This window comes from Euprymna scolopes, chromosome 10 (assembly GCF_053919585.1).
Source record: "Euprymna scolopes isolate OS-2025 chromosome 10, ASM5391958v1, whole genome shotgun sequence".
Taxonomy (NCBI): domain Eukaryota; kingdom Metazoa; phylum Mollusca; class Cephalopoda; order Sepiida; family Sepiolidae; genus Euprymna; species Euprymna scolopes.
The window spans coordinates 136,879,780-136,895,616 of NC_136491.1; the positions used below are offsets into that span (position 1 = coordinate 136,879,780).

At 34.6% G+C, this 15,837-nt stretch overlaps 1 non-coding gene across 1 annotated transcript; it reads right to left on the minus strand.

The window, feature by feature from the left end:
• Positions 1-15,545: 15,545 nt before the first annotated feature.
• Positions 15,546-15,627, minus strand: Trnas-cga (transfer RNA serine (anticodon CGA)). Its single transcript has one exon. It is a non-coding gene; the product is annotated as a tRNA-Ser (tRNA).
• Positions 15,628-15,837: the final 210 nt, after the last annotated feature.

Here is a 15,837-nt window from a genome sequence, read left to right on the forward strand (position 1 = left end):
GTACATACACATAACTTGAGTTTCTTCAACTATAATCGAAACTGAAACCAAAACTTATGAAGAATTCTTCATAAAATTATTTATTAAAAAATTGGATTACTGGAGTGCCATCTGCTATAATCGAAACCAAAACCAAAACCAAAACCAAAACCAAAACCAAAACTTAAGAAGACTTCTTGGTAAAATTATTTATTAAAAAATTGGATTACTGTACCATCAGCTATAATCGAAACCAAAATTTAAGAAGATTTCTTGGTAAAATTATTTATTACAAGAAATGGAAGTCCATAACAATCACTCGGATGTAAGCATGACACACAAAATAAATAACACACACTAATATATCCTATTAATATATCCTATTAATATATCCTATTAATATATAGATAAGAACTGCAAATTGCATTGAGTTTTACAAAAAAATTTGCTTGCTATTTTAAAGTTGTGTACGGTTGAACATACCAAATTCCTTCAATTATACAGGGTGCGGCAGAAATCTCTCTCACATTTTTACATGCGCTTTTCCCAATTGTGTTTGTGCGGATGGAACTACATACAAGTGTGTAGAATTCTTATGACTGTTCGATCAGACAATCCCAAGACCAAAGCATGTTTTTGAGATGAACGTGTAGGAGACTGAGTAAGAGAAAGTCTCACAGCTCAAATAATGTCTGAGATTCGAGCGCTCCAAGGCCTTCTAGGTGACTTTCATTTAAGTGCCTAACCTGTAGCCCTGAAATTTGCAACACATAGCTGTATTAATTTTCTATCTGGAACAGCATCATGCCATCCTAATTTGTAATGAACTCGGAAAGCTCTCTTTGTTGCAATTAGATTCACCATTCTTCAAAAATATTTCTACAGTAAAAGCACAATGTACACAAGTTCAGACCATATTGCTTGATGAGAGTACCTGAAAAAAGAAAAATTGCAAGTTATTAGCTAAATGAAAACATCACTGACACTTGTATAAGTTCATTAGCAATATATAGTGCAAAGTTTAACATGTGAGATGTACTTCTGTCGCCCCCTGTATATATATATATATAGGATTGGGTTTTTTGCAATTATGTTTGTTGTTCCTTTGTTATTTATTTTTTCTAAAATCCGATTGCTGCATCGGAAAGGCCAGTTAAAAATACATAATATACTTTGTTATTTTCTTTAATTTAATCCCTTTTTTAGAATTTATTAGACAAAATTTAACTTTTATTTTACCGTGCCAATAAATATGATCATCACTGTATATATATAGATGCATATATATATATATATATATATATATATATATATATATATATATATATATATATATATATATATATATATATATATATATATATATGCATCTATACAGTTTTAATTTATAACATTAATGTTTCATCCATCTTTTTCATCAAAAAGTATATTAATTGTTAGCGCTGATCTTGGAACTTTGCAAAGTCGTTACTCTCGTACAAAATACACTATCTGAATTCAAGGGTAGCACTACAGTGATCTATCTGTTATCCCTAACCCATTGTTAGGGTTGTGGCGCTGCTCCTGACTTCAAATACCCTATTTTGATGACAGTAACGTCTTTGTAAAGCGCCAGGAACAACCTAAACAGTTAAATAACTGTAGTTAAATCGGCGATTGAAAAAAAAAAAATATGAAAACATGAATTTTATGAATAATAGCAATTTAATTTGAATGAAAGCAAAAAAATATGAGTAAATATACATATATATCAACAATTTTATAGAGGCATAAAATATACGGTAAATATAGAGCTATGCTACAACAGAACACCGACCACTCTACTTAGGTTTTTTAGAGATATTCAAGGTCGCTGACAACGAATCTGATAATCAAACCCGTCACAAATTTACCATTTGCATGGTAATAACCCCTGAACCCAGGGACTATTTTCTGCCATTTTACAGCTTCCGTTTATGCTACAGTGTGCGCGTGGTAGCATAAATGTTGGTTGTTAAATGTGCCTTCGCGTAGCAAACTGCCTTCTCATATGGCGCACGAATCTTCCGTGGACAATTTTAAATTATATGAAAAAAAAAATAAAACAAGAAGAAAAAAAAGAAACTGGAATCTTGGGAAGACCATCATTCTAGTAATTATAGGAACAACTGGACTTATTAAAAAGAATTTCAAAACTACCAAGCAAATATACCCGGTGAACCAAGTGCAAGAGAGACTCAAACAATTGCACTCAAACGCTTAAATCCATTTGCATGAAAACAAATTGATTTCTTGTTTCTGCGTGAAGTTATTTATTTCTCCTCCAACCGCAGAAATGATGTGATACAAGGGTCAGAAATGATGTGATACAAGGGTCAGAAAGTGAGATTTGGAAAAGGCATCACTAGGAGAAGCACACTGACCTCCAAAAATTCTCTCTCTTTCTCTCTCCCTCTGTTTGTATATATATATATATATATATATATATATATATATATATATATATATATATATATATATATATATATATATATATTTAAACAAACGAGCACTGTAAAAGCGATGGGTGAATATTTATTTAATGGGCATTTGATGAGATGTTTACGAGCTCTGATCCATAGTCCAGTGCTTAGAACTGCCGTCTATCAACGCGATAGTTGTAGGTTCAGTCTACGGCTAGGGAAAGGTGCTAGTCAAACCACACTGATGAGTTGTGATACAACGAAACATTGCTGAATGTGGATGACTATATATATATATATATATATGCATCTATACAGTGGCGCCAAAAAGAAAGTCCACACTTGTCATTTTTTCAAAAACTGCTAATTTAAGCTAAATTGAATCTAACTGTGTAAGCAACCTATACCTCATTTGAATCGCCTTTTTTTCCTTTATAATTTTACTCGTTCATATTTGACTTTTAATTGACGTATCCTAAATTTAAAACATTAACTTCAAATCGAGAAGGTAAAAAAAAAACTTCACACAATGGAAAATTGTTATTTAAATGTAACCTTAGAACCTTAATACAACACAAATATAACAGGAACACAATGAACTAGTTAATATTTAGTAGCATAGCCCGTCTGCAATTTGACAGCCTGCAATCTTTTGGGCATTCCTTAAATTAATCCGTGGCATCCAACTTCTCTCTAATGTTTGTCCAAATTTCTTCCAGATTTGAAATTTTATCATTGTGTAGCTGTTGCTTGATCTAATGCCATTGTTTTCGATAGGATTGAGGTCTGAAGATTGTGCAGGCCAATCCAAACACGAACCTCTTGACATTGCCAGCCAAAGTAGGGTAGAAAATGCTCAGTCAACATATTAAGGTACTTGGTCGAATTAATTCAACCTTGCAAGCCCCGGACCATTGGCACTAATATTGACCCACACTAAAACTGAACCTTCATCACCTTGGAGCATTGAAACTGCACGTTTAGGATTAAATTATTCATCCTTTCTTCGACGAACGTACTGCCTACCATCACTGCTTAGCCTATTGAATTTACTTTCATTGTTAAAAATCACTTTCAACCAATACGAAGAGTCATAATCTTCATTGCATCTAATGAAGTCCAGATAGTGCTTTCTGTTCTGTACAGAAATCATTGGCTTGCGTCTTGCAACACAGTCTCGCAAATTAAATTTCTTCTATCTGTTCTTAACAGTAGAAAGAGAGCACTTTTTAACAAGATTATACTGTTGTTGGATTTGGGGAGCTGTTTCAAATCTGTTTCTGAGGCTGTGGATCTTGATAGCATTGTCTTCCCTGTAAAAAGTAACTCTAGGACAACTAAATTTAGGGCATGAATACTGCCGATGATTTGGTGCTTTTGTACAGTCATTCATTATGTTTTCTCATTACATTTATATCTGCGACCGATTTCTCCATCGGATAAACCAGAAAAGTAGAGATTAATGACCTCCTGACAATTACTAAGAGAAAGTCGTGGCATATGGACTAAATGTTACGCTGTATAACCTGGAACAAAAACAATTACGATTAGAGATGCTTTATTGCCTAAAAGGTGGATATTTTAAGCTGGTTTTAAGCTCATTTGTTGCTGTGGAGTTTCTTTTCGCCTTCTCGATTTGAAGTTAATTTTTTAAATTGACATTAACACTAGGATACTGTAATTAAAGTCAAATATGAACAGGTAAAGTTATAGAGGAATAAAAAGCGAATCAAATGAGGTATAGCTTGTTTAAATAGTTACATTCAATGTAGCTTAAATTTGCAGTTTTGGAAAAAATGACAAGTGCTGACTTTCTTTTTGGCGTCACTGTATATATTTCCCTAAAACCTCTGGCCTTGATGAAGGGGAGACTCAAACTTGCTGCTATGGTTTTTAATTATCTGAAATAACAGTAAGGGGAAACTTGATTCCAAATATTTCTCATATGTTATATCTCCCCTCTTTTGGAAATAGGGTATGATTAAGAATATCTTCACAATCAAACAATCCTTATACACTGTGCAATTTATTAACTATTATTAAAATATATATATATATATATATATATATATATATATATATATATATATATAATATTTATATAATATATAACATATTGTTGTGGGGGAATCCCCCTCCAAATGGACTGTTCTATCCATTATATAAACCATAGACCTTTTGATCCCAGGTGTGAATTAAACACCAGAGCGACCCTCGCCTGCTCGGTGACGTTTACTACTCTTTTCAGTTGTAACCTTTTCACGTTGTTGTTGTTCCCGTAACACATTGTTTAAACTCTATTCCGTTGTTCTGTTTTCTTTGTGGCTTATTGCAAGCTATAACACATTGGATTCGGAGAACGTACTCATGTTTAAAAACAGTGTTCTAAAAAATTAAACACTGACGACATTGGATTCAAGGAGCATACTGAAATCGAAACCAGTAACGACATTGAAAAAAAGTACTCGCGTTGAAATAGTATTCTAAAAATACTAACGACGTCGGACTCAAATGTTATCAAGCCTAAGGAAGTGTCTAACATGACACTTATAATTGAAAGGTTCACGGTAACTAAAAAAAACAAAAAAAAAAAAACGCAGATCATTACGGGGAAAAAAGAGTTGAAAAGAAAAAAGTTTGTCACGACTTTCAAAGATAGCGCTGTACTTTTGCAAAAAGAAAAAGGTTCGTTGCGACTTAGAAAGGTAAATTTTTATACGTTTGGAAAAAGAATTCGCCACTTGTGGTTTTCACTGCTAAAATCAGGCGTTATTTTTTTTCTCTGGAGAAAAATATACACTTGATTTTTTTTTCTTTAGACAATGAACTTTTTATATATTTATGTTTTTTTTCTGTTCGTTTTATTGTCTTGAGAAAGAAATAAGAAAGAATAAAACGGTTTTGTAAAATTCAGCAAATGTTTTGAAATTGCTAATGCTGACAAAGCAAAATGGACGAATTGAAAGTAGCGTTGGAACATTTGACTAAGTTGCATATCGATGTCGCAAAGCATCAGTCACAATCTGAAAAACACTGGACTGAACGTCAAATATGATTCGAGGAACAGCAAAAGGAATTGCAAAAACAGTTAGCGGAATGTCAAATACGAACCGAGGAACAGCAGAAGGAAGTTCAAAAACAGTTAGCAAAACATCAATTACGAACAGAGGAGTTACTTAAAGAATAATGCGAATGCGGAAAGCAATTCAGCATTTTCTCAGAATACAATATGGACCGCAATAGACGATTTTAAATACAAGGAAGAGGAAAAATCATTCACAGCATATTTTTGGCGTTATGAAGATTTTTTCAATATTAACTGCAGCAACTGGTCTGCTCAAAAGAAAACCAGACTTATATTACGAAAATTGGAAACGGCTGAGCATGATAAATTCATGGATTACATCTTGCCACGGAAAACAGCAGATTTATCATTTAATGAGACGCTAAATTTGTTAACGGAACTTTTCTTGCTGAAAACGTCTCTTTTCCATAAGCGTTGGAGATGTTTAAATTTGGTAAAAGACGATAATGACGATTTTGCCACCTACGCAGCTGTAGTGAACAAACACTGTGATGACTTTAAGTTGTCTGAACTAACAGTAGACAATTTTAAATGTCTTGTGTTTGTGCAAGGGTTAACCTTGGGAAAAGATGCGGAAATCAGGTGCAAAGTCCTTACAAAATTAGAAAATGAACCAAACTTAATACTTCAAAAATTAACTGAGGATTGTCAAAAAGTAGAAATTATAAAAAAAGATGCAAGAAATATCGAAGCAGGCATCGCAAATATAAAAAAGTAACTAAGAAAAAACCGTCGAAATGACACACAGACACTAACCACCGAAACTCAGAAAAACTAAAAGCACAAAAAAATAAAATAAAACAAAAAGATGCCATTTATGCAATAAGATCGGTCATAAAAGTTCGCACTGTAGGAAAACTCAGAATAGAAGCCGTGTACGTCAAACCAGAACTAAGGACGTCGTAGATGAAAATCTATGCAAATATGTAACGGTTAACATTTTCGACAAGGCTATAAAATTCCAATTAGACGGTGGATCAGATCTTTCAATAATAAATCTCAAAACGTGGAAAATATTACGAAAGCCGACTATGTTAAAAACTAACAGAATGGCGACGGCCACTAATGGTACAAAAATTCATTTTGAAGGTGAATTAATTACAAACGTCACTTTACGGGGGAAAACAAACAAAAAAAAAACTAAGATTGTATGTGCTAAAAGATAGTGAGAACCTGTTCGGTTCTGAGAACATGGAGGAGTTTCGTCTCTGGGATCTTCCTATATCCACATTCTGCAAGAAAATAGATACCCGCCCAACAGAAACAGAAAAACTTATAACTTGTTTTAAAAAAGAATTCACAAACGTATTTACTCCTGGCCTGGGGAGATGTACAAAAATAGCCGCAGATTTGAAGTTGAAACGTGGCACACAACCGGTAGTTAAAAAAAAAAACGTAATGTCCCGTTCCCTTCCCTGAACAAAATTAATCAGGAACTAGACAAATTAGAAAGCATCGGTATACTGGCTAAAATTGAATATAGTGAGTGGGCTGCTCCGGCAGTTTACGTAAAGAAAAATGTTCGGGGAAATTTTCGTTTGCGCTGACTTCGCGACCAGCCTCAATGGGTCCTTAGAAGATTTTCACTATCTATTACCTAGTCCAGAAGAAGTGTTCACAAAATTAAATGGCGGCAAGTTTTTTTCTAAGATCAACCTAAGCAACGTTTACCTACAGATTCCAGTAAACGACAAAAGTGCTAACCTCCTCTATATTAACACTCATCGGGGTTTGTACAGATACGAAAGACTCGTGTTTGGTGTCAAGGTGGCACCCGCAATATTCCAGCAAGTAATGGATACTATGCTGCCCGGCTTGGACACCGCAATCGTATATCTTGATGACATTATCATAGTGAGCAAAAGCAGGGAGGAACATGAAATATATATCAGACAAGTATTCAGTCGAATACAAGATTATGGATTTAAGATCAAAGCAGATAAATGTGAGTTCCTTTTACAAACAATTAAATACCTGGGTCAAATAATCGTTAAAGATGGCAGACGCCCAGACCCAGATAGGGCAACCACTATTAAAGAAATGCCGGCACCAGTAAACATAACTTAATTGCAAAGTTTTTTAGGTTTGGCAAATTATTACCAGGGGTTCATCCCAAATATGCACAACTTGAAATAAAAAGAATCCTGACTTCAAAACTATTCCTAGCGGATTTCAACCTGCAGTTGTACATAATAGTAGCTAGCGATGCTAGTCAATATGGCGTCGGGGCGTGCATGCTACATCGAATGCTGGATGGCTCGAAACAGCCTATTGGTTTCACGGACTCTCTTGCCAGCGGAAAAGAATTATTCTCAGATCGCAAAGAGGCCCTAGGAATTATATTTGCAGTTTCAAAATTCCACTGGTTCTTGTATGGAAGACATTTTTTTCTACAAACCGACCATAAGCCGTTGATATCAATTTTTGGATAAAAAAAGGACTTCCAGCATTCACTGCGAACCGACTATTAAGATGGGGAATATTCTGCTGAACTATAATTTTACAATTCAATTTTTCCCCTCAAAACAACTAGCTCATGCAGATGGTCTATCGAGACTGATTCCTGCCAAAATGGAACCTCTTGAAGATTCAGTAATCACGGCACTACATATTAATAGTGATGTAAAAACCATGATAAACAATATTATCTGCGAACTGCCGGTCACACTTCAGGAAATTAAGTCAGAATCCCTAAATGACAATTTCATTCAAACCACGAAGCAGAAATTGGGTGGCACCAGTTCAGACATTTTTTCTAGTTGCGACGAAATACTGTTATACTGTGAAAGGGTTGTCATCATCCAAACCCTTCAAAAAAGAATTCTCATGGATTTTCACATGGGGCATCCAGGAATAAACAGAATGAAAAGCCTAATGAGAAGTTTTGTTTATTGGCCAGCTATGGATCAAGATATTACCGACATGGTGAACAGATGCAAAGGCTGTGCTTTGGCTGGAAACGCACCACCGATAACATATAAACCTTGGTCTAAGGCTGAACAACTATGGTCGAGGATCCACATCGATTATGCGGGACCTGTGGAGGATTTTTACTACCTGATAGTAGTTGACTCTTACTCTAAATGGCCAGAGGTACTAAGATGCAAAAAACCGACCATGGCAACAACGACAAATTTTTTATTGGAATTGTTTGCTCGGTTTGGGGTTATAAACTGTTTGGTTAGCGACAGTGCTACACAGTTCACCTCAACAGAGTTCAGAGAATTCTGCGAGATGTATCAAGTCAAGCATATTACAAATCACCCTCCAAATGGACTGTTCTATCCATTATATAAACCATAGACCTTTTGATCCCAGGTGTGAATTAAACACCAGAGCGACCCTCGCCTGCTCGGTGACGTTTACTACTCTTTTCAGTTATAACCTTTTCACATTGTTGTTCCAGTAATACATTGTTTAAACTCTATTTTGTTATTCTGTTTTCTTTGTGGTTTATTGCAAGCCATAACACACACACACACACACATTATATATATATATATATATATATATATATATATATATATATATTTACTTTTTACTCACGTTCACCCCTAACAAAGTATATCGCCACTTGGACGTAAGGGGTTATTATTCGAGACCCTACCTAGGAAAGATTAACAAGATTTGGTTTGCATTACATTAAAACTTCTGCATATTAGTACAGTCAGGAAAGCAGGTAACAGGAAGGGAATTAATCTAGCTCTTCAAAGGAAGAAACTCTTTCTGGCACTTAGGGACCTCAACAGTCAAAGGGTGAGATTCTCTTGCTAAGCAGGTTTGTCGGGGATATGTATGCCAATGTGGTACAAGTGCACAGAGTTCATCAGAGCACATTCCATTAAAATACTTGTAAAACAGGCACAGAGATGCAACATGGCAGTGGTAGGACAGGGGTTGGAGCTTAATTGACAAAGTGAGACTTATTAGATTGACCCTATCCAAGAGGGAAAGCCTAGATGCTCCAGGCCAGATGTGGCAATAATACTCCATGCATGAACGAATGGTGGCCTTGTAGAGGTACAGGATACTCTGCGGTGTGAGTAGTCTTCTAGCTCGATAGATGGAACCCACCTTCTTTGCAGCAGCCTTTGCAATGTCCACAATGTATTTGTTCCAGTCCATATTGCCCGTGAATGTTAGGCCGAGGAGTTTAAAGGAAAAATTTTTAGATAAGGACTTATTTGCTATGAATATCGGTGGTTGGAGAGACTTCTAGTAATTGTTAAAAGAGAGCAACTTAGTTTTATTATCATTAAATATCACCATCCATCTGCAGTCTCATTCCACTACGGTCTGGAGGTCATTTTCTAACGATTCTGCCATTGTTTTAGATTTATATACATCCGCTTTTCTCTCATGTATGTTATAAAGAATTGAATCATCAGCAAATATACCCATCTCGGACACAATATTATCAGGGAGGTTGTTTATAAATATCAGGAATAATAATGGTCGAAAGATCGATCCCTGAGGCACTCCTGCATTAATGTTATGCTGCTTGGATGTACGTCCATCAATGACAACCTGAATGGTCCTATTGTCTAAGAAAGATCTAATCATATTTAGTATATGTCCAGTTATACCAGCCTTTAGTGTCAGACTTTGTCAAAGGCCTTCGATATATCAAGGACTACAGCCCTGGCTTTGCCCGCCTTATCCAGTACATGGTAAATGCGTTCAGAGATGACTATTAAAATATCTGCAGTAGAATGACATTGCCTAAATCCATACTGTTTGTCAGAGAGAAGATTTGCTTTTGCAAGGTGGTGGACTAGTGTTTGATTAATTAATATCTTAAAAAATTTAGCAAAGATGGGGAGGAGGTTGATAGAAAGATAATTGAGAGAGTCAGTCTTTTCACCAGAATTCTTATACACTAGTGCCACAGAGGCCATCTTCCAGCTATTAGAGAAGCAAGGCTCAGCAAGGCATTTATTGTAAAGCTTGGGAAGTATGGGGGCTAGCTCAGCTGAACATTTCTTAGTTAGTATAGCAGAAATAAGATCAGGAACACATGCCTTGGAGGTGTCTAAATTTATTATGATATCACGGGCTTGAGAAAGGGTGACTTTCACATCATCTAGTCTGCATAGAAGAATTTGGGAGGAAGTCGTTTGTTGGCTCCAAGGTGGAGTTGGAGGTGAATCACTGGGCAAGCAGTTCTACATTCTTGGTTGCTGTGCCTACGACCTTCTGGCTGTTGAATAGTGAGGGAATTACTGATTGCCCTTTATTCACTAGACTATTATAGATTTTCCAGAAATCACAAATTCCTATCTTTTGTGATTCTATGCGTTCCCTGGTTATATCAGCATCTGTTGCTATTTTTTTCTTACAATGATTCCTATCTATGAATTTTTGCCTATTTTTCTTTGACTTATGACATATGAACCAGCGGAATGCATGCTGTCTTTGTGCAATGGCAGCTGCATAATCTGCAGTGAACTATGGGGGTGAATGGGGTTTGCTATAATACTTCCGTGTGGAACGTGTTTCAATGTCCACTATTCAGCTGTCTCATCGGCACACTGTTCAGCATGAAGAGAGAAGATATTGGTCCATGAGACATCTCTGATATGTTCTTTGATGGCTTCCAAGTAGTACCTTGTTGTTTTAAGCAATGGCTCCTCACTTTGGGGTTGCGATTTCAGATATATATGTGTGATGCATCCATTTAGTCTTGAGACAATGGACACCTTGTAAAAGTAGCTGAGCATGCGTAATTGTGAGGCAAGGGTTGTGCAATCCCAACCACACTTCTGAATCGGCACTGCTTGCATCCAGTGGCAAGAATATGTCCCAAGACTAACTGGAAACGGGGTCATAGATATTCCAAAAATTAAGAGTAGTGATAGGCGGAAGTTGATAAGCGGCACTTGGAATTCTCCAATGGTCAATCTTTTAGTACTGACTCAATGTTGCTTAACTTTAGTGATTTGATGGGAATCATTGAGTCATGATTATGGTATATATATATATATATATATATATATATATATATATATATATATATATATATATATATGTATATATAGGCATCATTTTTTCTCTTCATTAAATAAAATAGACGTTTTTTGTTTATTAATTCTATTTTTGATCCTTTCCAACTTCCGAATAACAGCCTTCACTTCTGGTGGGAACTGGCTGATGTAATCACCATATTTATCATAAGTCTGAGTATTTTCCAATCCTTCAGGATTCATCATCAGGGATAAGTTCCTGCCGAAATGAAGACTGTTATTTAGAAATTGGAAAGGATCGAAAATAAAATCATTAGACAAAAAACGTCTATTTTATTTAATGAAATATGTGCTATCTATCTATCTATCTATCTATCTATCTATATATATATATATATATATATATATACATACCTGTATGATGATGGTGATTATAATTTGTTGCATCTTAAAATAATTATCGTCACATCTCGTTTCTCTACCGTCATTCCTCTTGCTTATCCGTAACATTGTAAGTGACCTTTTAGACTAGACTAAATGCGCAGCCCCTTCGTGGACAGCGCTCCTCCATGCCAACCTGCTCCCAGCCACGTCCTCCCATGTCTCAAGGTCCATGTGAAACCGCTTTAAATTTACTTTGATGTTGTCCTTATACCTCATCTTTTGGCCATCCTGGGCACGCTTTCCCTCAACAAGCTGAGAGTAGAAAATCTGTTTTGGGAGGCGGAGATCCGGCATTCGGACAACATGACCAGTCCATCTTAGCTGGCGTTGAGCAACAGTAGCGGTGATAGTAGGAATGTCAGCCTCACTCAGGACGCTGGTGTTGGTGCGTCGGTCCTTCCAACTGATTCTGAGGATTTTTCGGAGGCATCTTTGATGGTACGTCTCCAGGGTTTTTACGTGCCTCCCGTATGTAGTCCAGGTCTCCGATCCATAGAGAAGAGTGGGCAGCAAGACAGCTTTGTATACCATGATTTTGGTCTTTGCCAGAAGGTAACGATTCTCAAATACTCTCTTCCTTAGCCTTGTAATACATGCATACATGCATATAGATATACACATTTATATACACACAAGCATACACAAATATGTATCACAAATATATATTCTCACCTACATATATGAATATGTATATATATATATATAAAATAAAAATATATATATATATGTGTGTGTGTATATATATATATATATATATACACATATATATGCACATATATATGCATATATATATATACATATACATATATATATACATATACATATATATATATACATATATATATATATCCACATACATATATATATATACATACATATATATATGTGTGTGTGTGTGTGTGTGTGTGTGTGTGTGTGTGTGTGTGTTATTTTATTTGTTTTTGCTTTTGCGATACGTTTTGAATGAATTCAATTATTTATACGAAAGTGCATTTTCACCTAAATGTGAGTTGGGAATAATTTTTCCTTTCACCAATTTGGCACCCCCATATGGGGAGCAGCATATATATTGTTTTTAAAATATAATTATCCAGTGGCACGTGTTTCGTCGTCTACAACTCATCAGAGTGGCTGAATCTAGCGAGATTCGAAATGAGGTCCCGATTTTAAATCTCGCTAGATTCAGCCACTCTGATGAGTCATAGACGACGAAACACGTGTCAGTGGATAATTCTATTTTTAAAATAATATATATATATATATATATATATATATACACGCATACATACATGTGTATGTATACACACACATATATATAAAATCTAAGGTATATGTTAAAGAGTTAATATTTATAATAATAATTTAATATTTATAAAGTAATCTCAACCAATGTAAAAGCCCGATAAAACCAAATAGGAAAAAGAGCTTGTAATAAGAACAAGTAGTTAATAAAACATGTTAAAAAACACTTTGAAAAAGAGTTAAAAACATATTTATTTTTGACGAGGAAGCACAAAATAAGTGGATAGTCCTTAAAAAAAAATTGATTAAATTTTTCTTCTTTCTACGCAAAATTTATCTTTCTTTTAATAATATTATTTGAACTCATTCCCTTTTTTCCTTGTTCCTATTTGTGAATTATTCCATGGAATTCTGCCTTTTGGGTTACTTTGAACGATATTCCATTAACGCGATTCCTTTGGATTTTACTTGTGGAAATGGAAATTTAATCAACTTTTTTGGATTTTACCGTTATTGGATATTTTACTCTTCACCAGACCATACATTCACGTGAAATCACCTTTTTCTTCCCCCCTATTCCCTCTGCTTCACTATTTTTTACCGAGTAAGATCTATGACTTACTTGTAGTTTCATTAAATACTTTTGCAAGCAAAATCCGATCCCGCATTTTGCTGATCCCTACCCTCTGATGAGAAGGAAAGTATTTCTTTGAAACTCTGCGGATTAAGGACTATCCACTTATTTTGTACTTCCTTTTTAAAATTAAATATGTTTGTAACCATTTTTCAAAGTGTTTTTTAACATGTTTTATTAACTACTTGTTCTTATATATATATGAATATATATATATAAATGCAAGTTGGGAATACTTTTCCCTTTAACCAACTTGGTACCCCCACATGGGGAGCGGTATATATATTATTTTAAAAATATAATTATCCACTGACATGTGTTTCGTCGTGGGGTCCCGATTTCAAATCTCGCTAGATTCAGCCACTCTGATGAGTCATAGACGACGAAACACGTGTCAGTGGATAATTATATATATATATACACACACACATATATATATGCGTGTATATACAACCACACATGTACATATATATGCCACATTGCCACAGTCATTGATATGTTGGACTTCTTTTGTGACGTATAACCAATATGGAAAAATACAAATTCGGGTAAGAATTTTATGCGCTGCCCCTTAAAATATAAATGGTAGATGTGACACTCTTTTGACAATCTAGATATGCCGACAATCATTATTTACAAAATGTCAAGTTCCTACGTTTGTATAACCTAAAAGTTATTAACACACAAACAACTGACGACAAGTTTTGCAACCCATTTGACTAAAATGTTCAGCAACTTTTGAGGTTTTCTTTTTTTTTGTTTTTTGGTCACTGTTTAGACAAAATAATTTTGACATTTTTTACAATAGCCAACAAAACAAGAAAAAATTGTTAAAAAAGAATGTTACCAAAAGCAAGATAAATTGCTTTTTTAACTTCCTGAAGTTTTTGGTGCATGTTAAGATAGGGTCAACTGATCGATTTTTTTTAATATGCTGTTTTAAAACAACAGTACTTACTTGTCTTGTCGAAAATAGTAATATATTAAAAAATTACGAAAATTAATCGAGTAGAAAATTATTTGTAGTTAAAATTAATTTTTACGGAAAATTTGAGGGAAATGACATTTTCCCTAGGTGTGAACACATTGAAGATTACGAATATGAATAACTGACGTACTGTTTTAGACTATAGCGATAGACTTTTTTTTTTTTTACCACAAACTCAACAGCAGTTGTTCTATTCGATGATTTTTCGTAATTTTTGGATATACTACTATTTTCGGCATGGAAATTAAGTGCATAATATTGTTTTTGATTAAAACCACATATTTAAAAAAAATCGATCTGCACAAGCACCGTTTTATTTTGTTTCTTGTGTGTGTATATGCTGTTGTGTGTTGCTAGCTGCGCTAACTTATTTTAAAATGTTTATTTACTTTGAAATAAAAATAGTGTCAGGTCTGAGTTAGAACGAAAAAATGGTGTTCTTTTTTTTTTTTTTTTTTAACTAGTTGACCCTGAATAATCGCTCAAAAATCGAAAATTAAACAAAATACTGGAAGAACATTACATTGTCGCACGATCCGTGGCATTTTATAGGATATGCTCCCACACTTTTAAAACTTGTAAACATTCTTTGATTTAACTTCTTTTAATGCTTTTTCTTTCATTATTTTGTTCAAAATTACATTCTTTTTTTTTTAGAATTAAGTTAGTAAAATTGTAGAAAACTGGAGCGTAATTTTCATTAAGTGCTTGCAAGTTCAAATAACCTCAATACGAGAATTTAGAGAAGATATATCTTAAAAGCTAAGATCGCTGCGAACAGGATTCGAACCTGTGAGGGCATTGCCCATTGGATTTCGAGTCCAACGCCTTAACCACTCGGCCATCGCAGCATCTGATAATCCGCATAGCAATTTTATGTATATATTATAAATGTCGTTATTTGCTCTCAGTAAGACGTCTTATGTTTACGTAACATCCATTTTTTTATTCCCTTTTTCTCTATTTATCACGGAAATAAATATAATATCCTCCTACCATGATTATTAAAAAAGTAGGTTATATTTTTCTCTCGAAGATTTCTTTCTTCTTTTCTTCCAGTT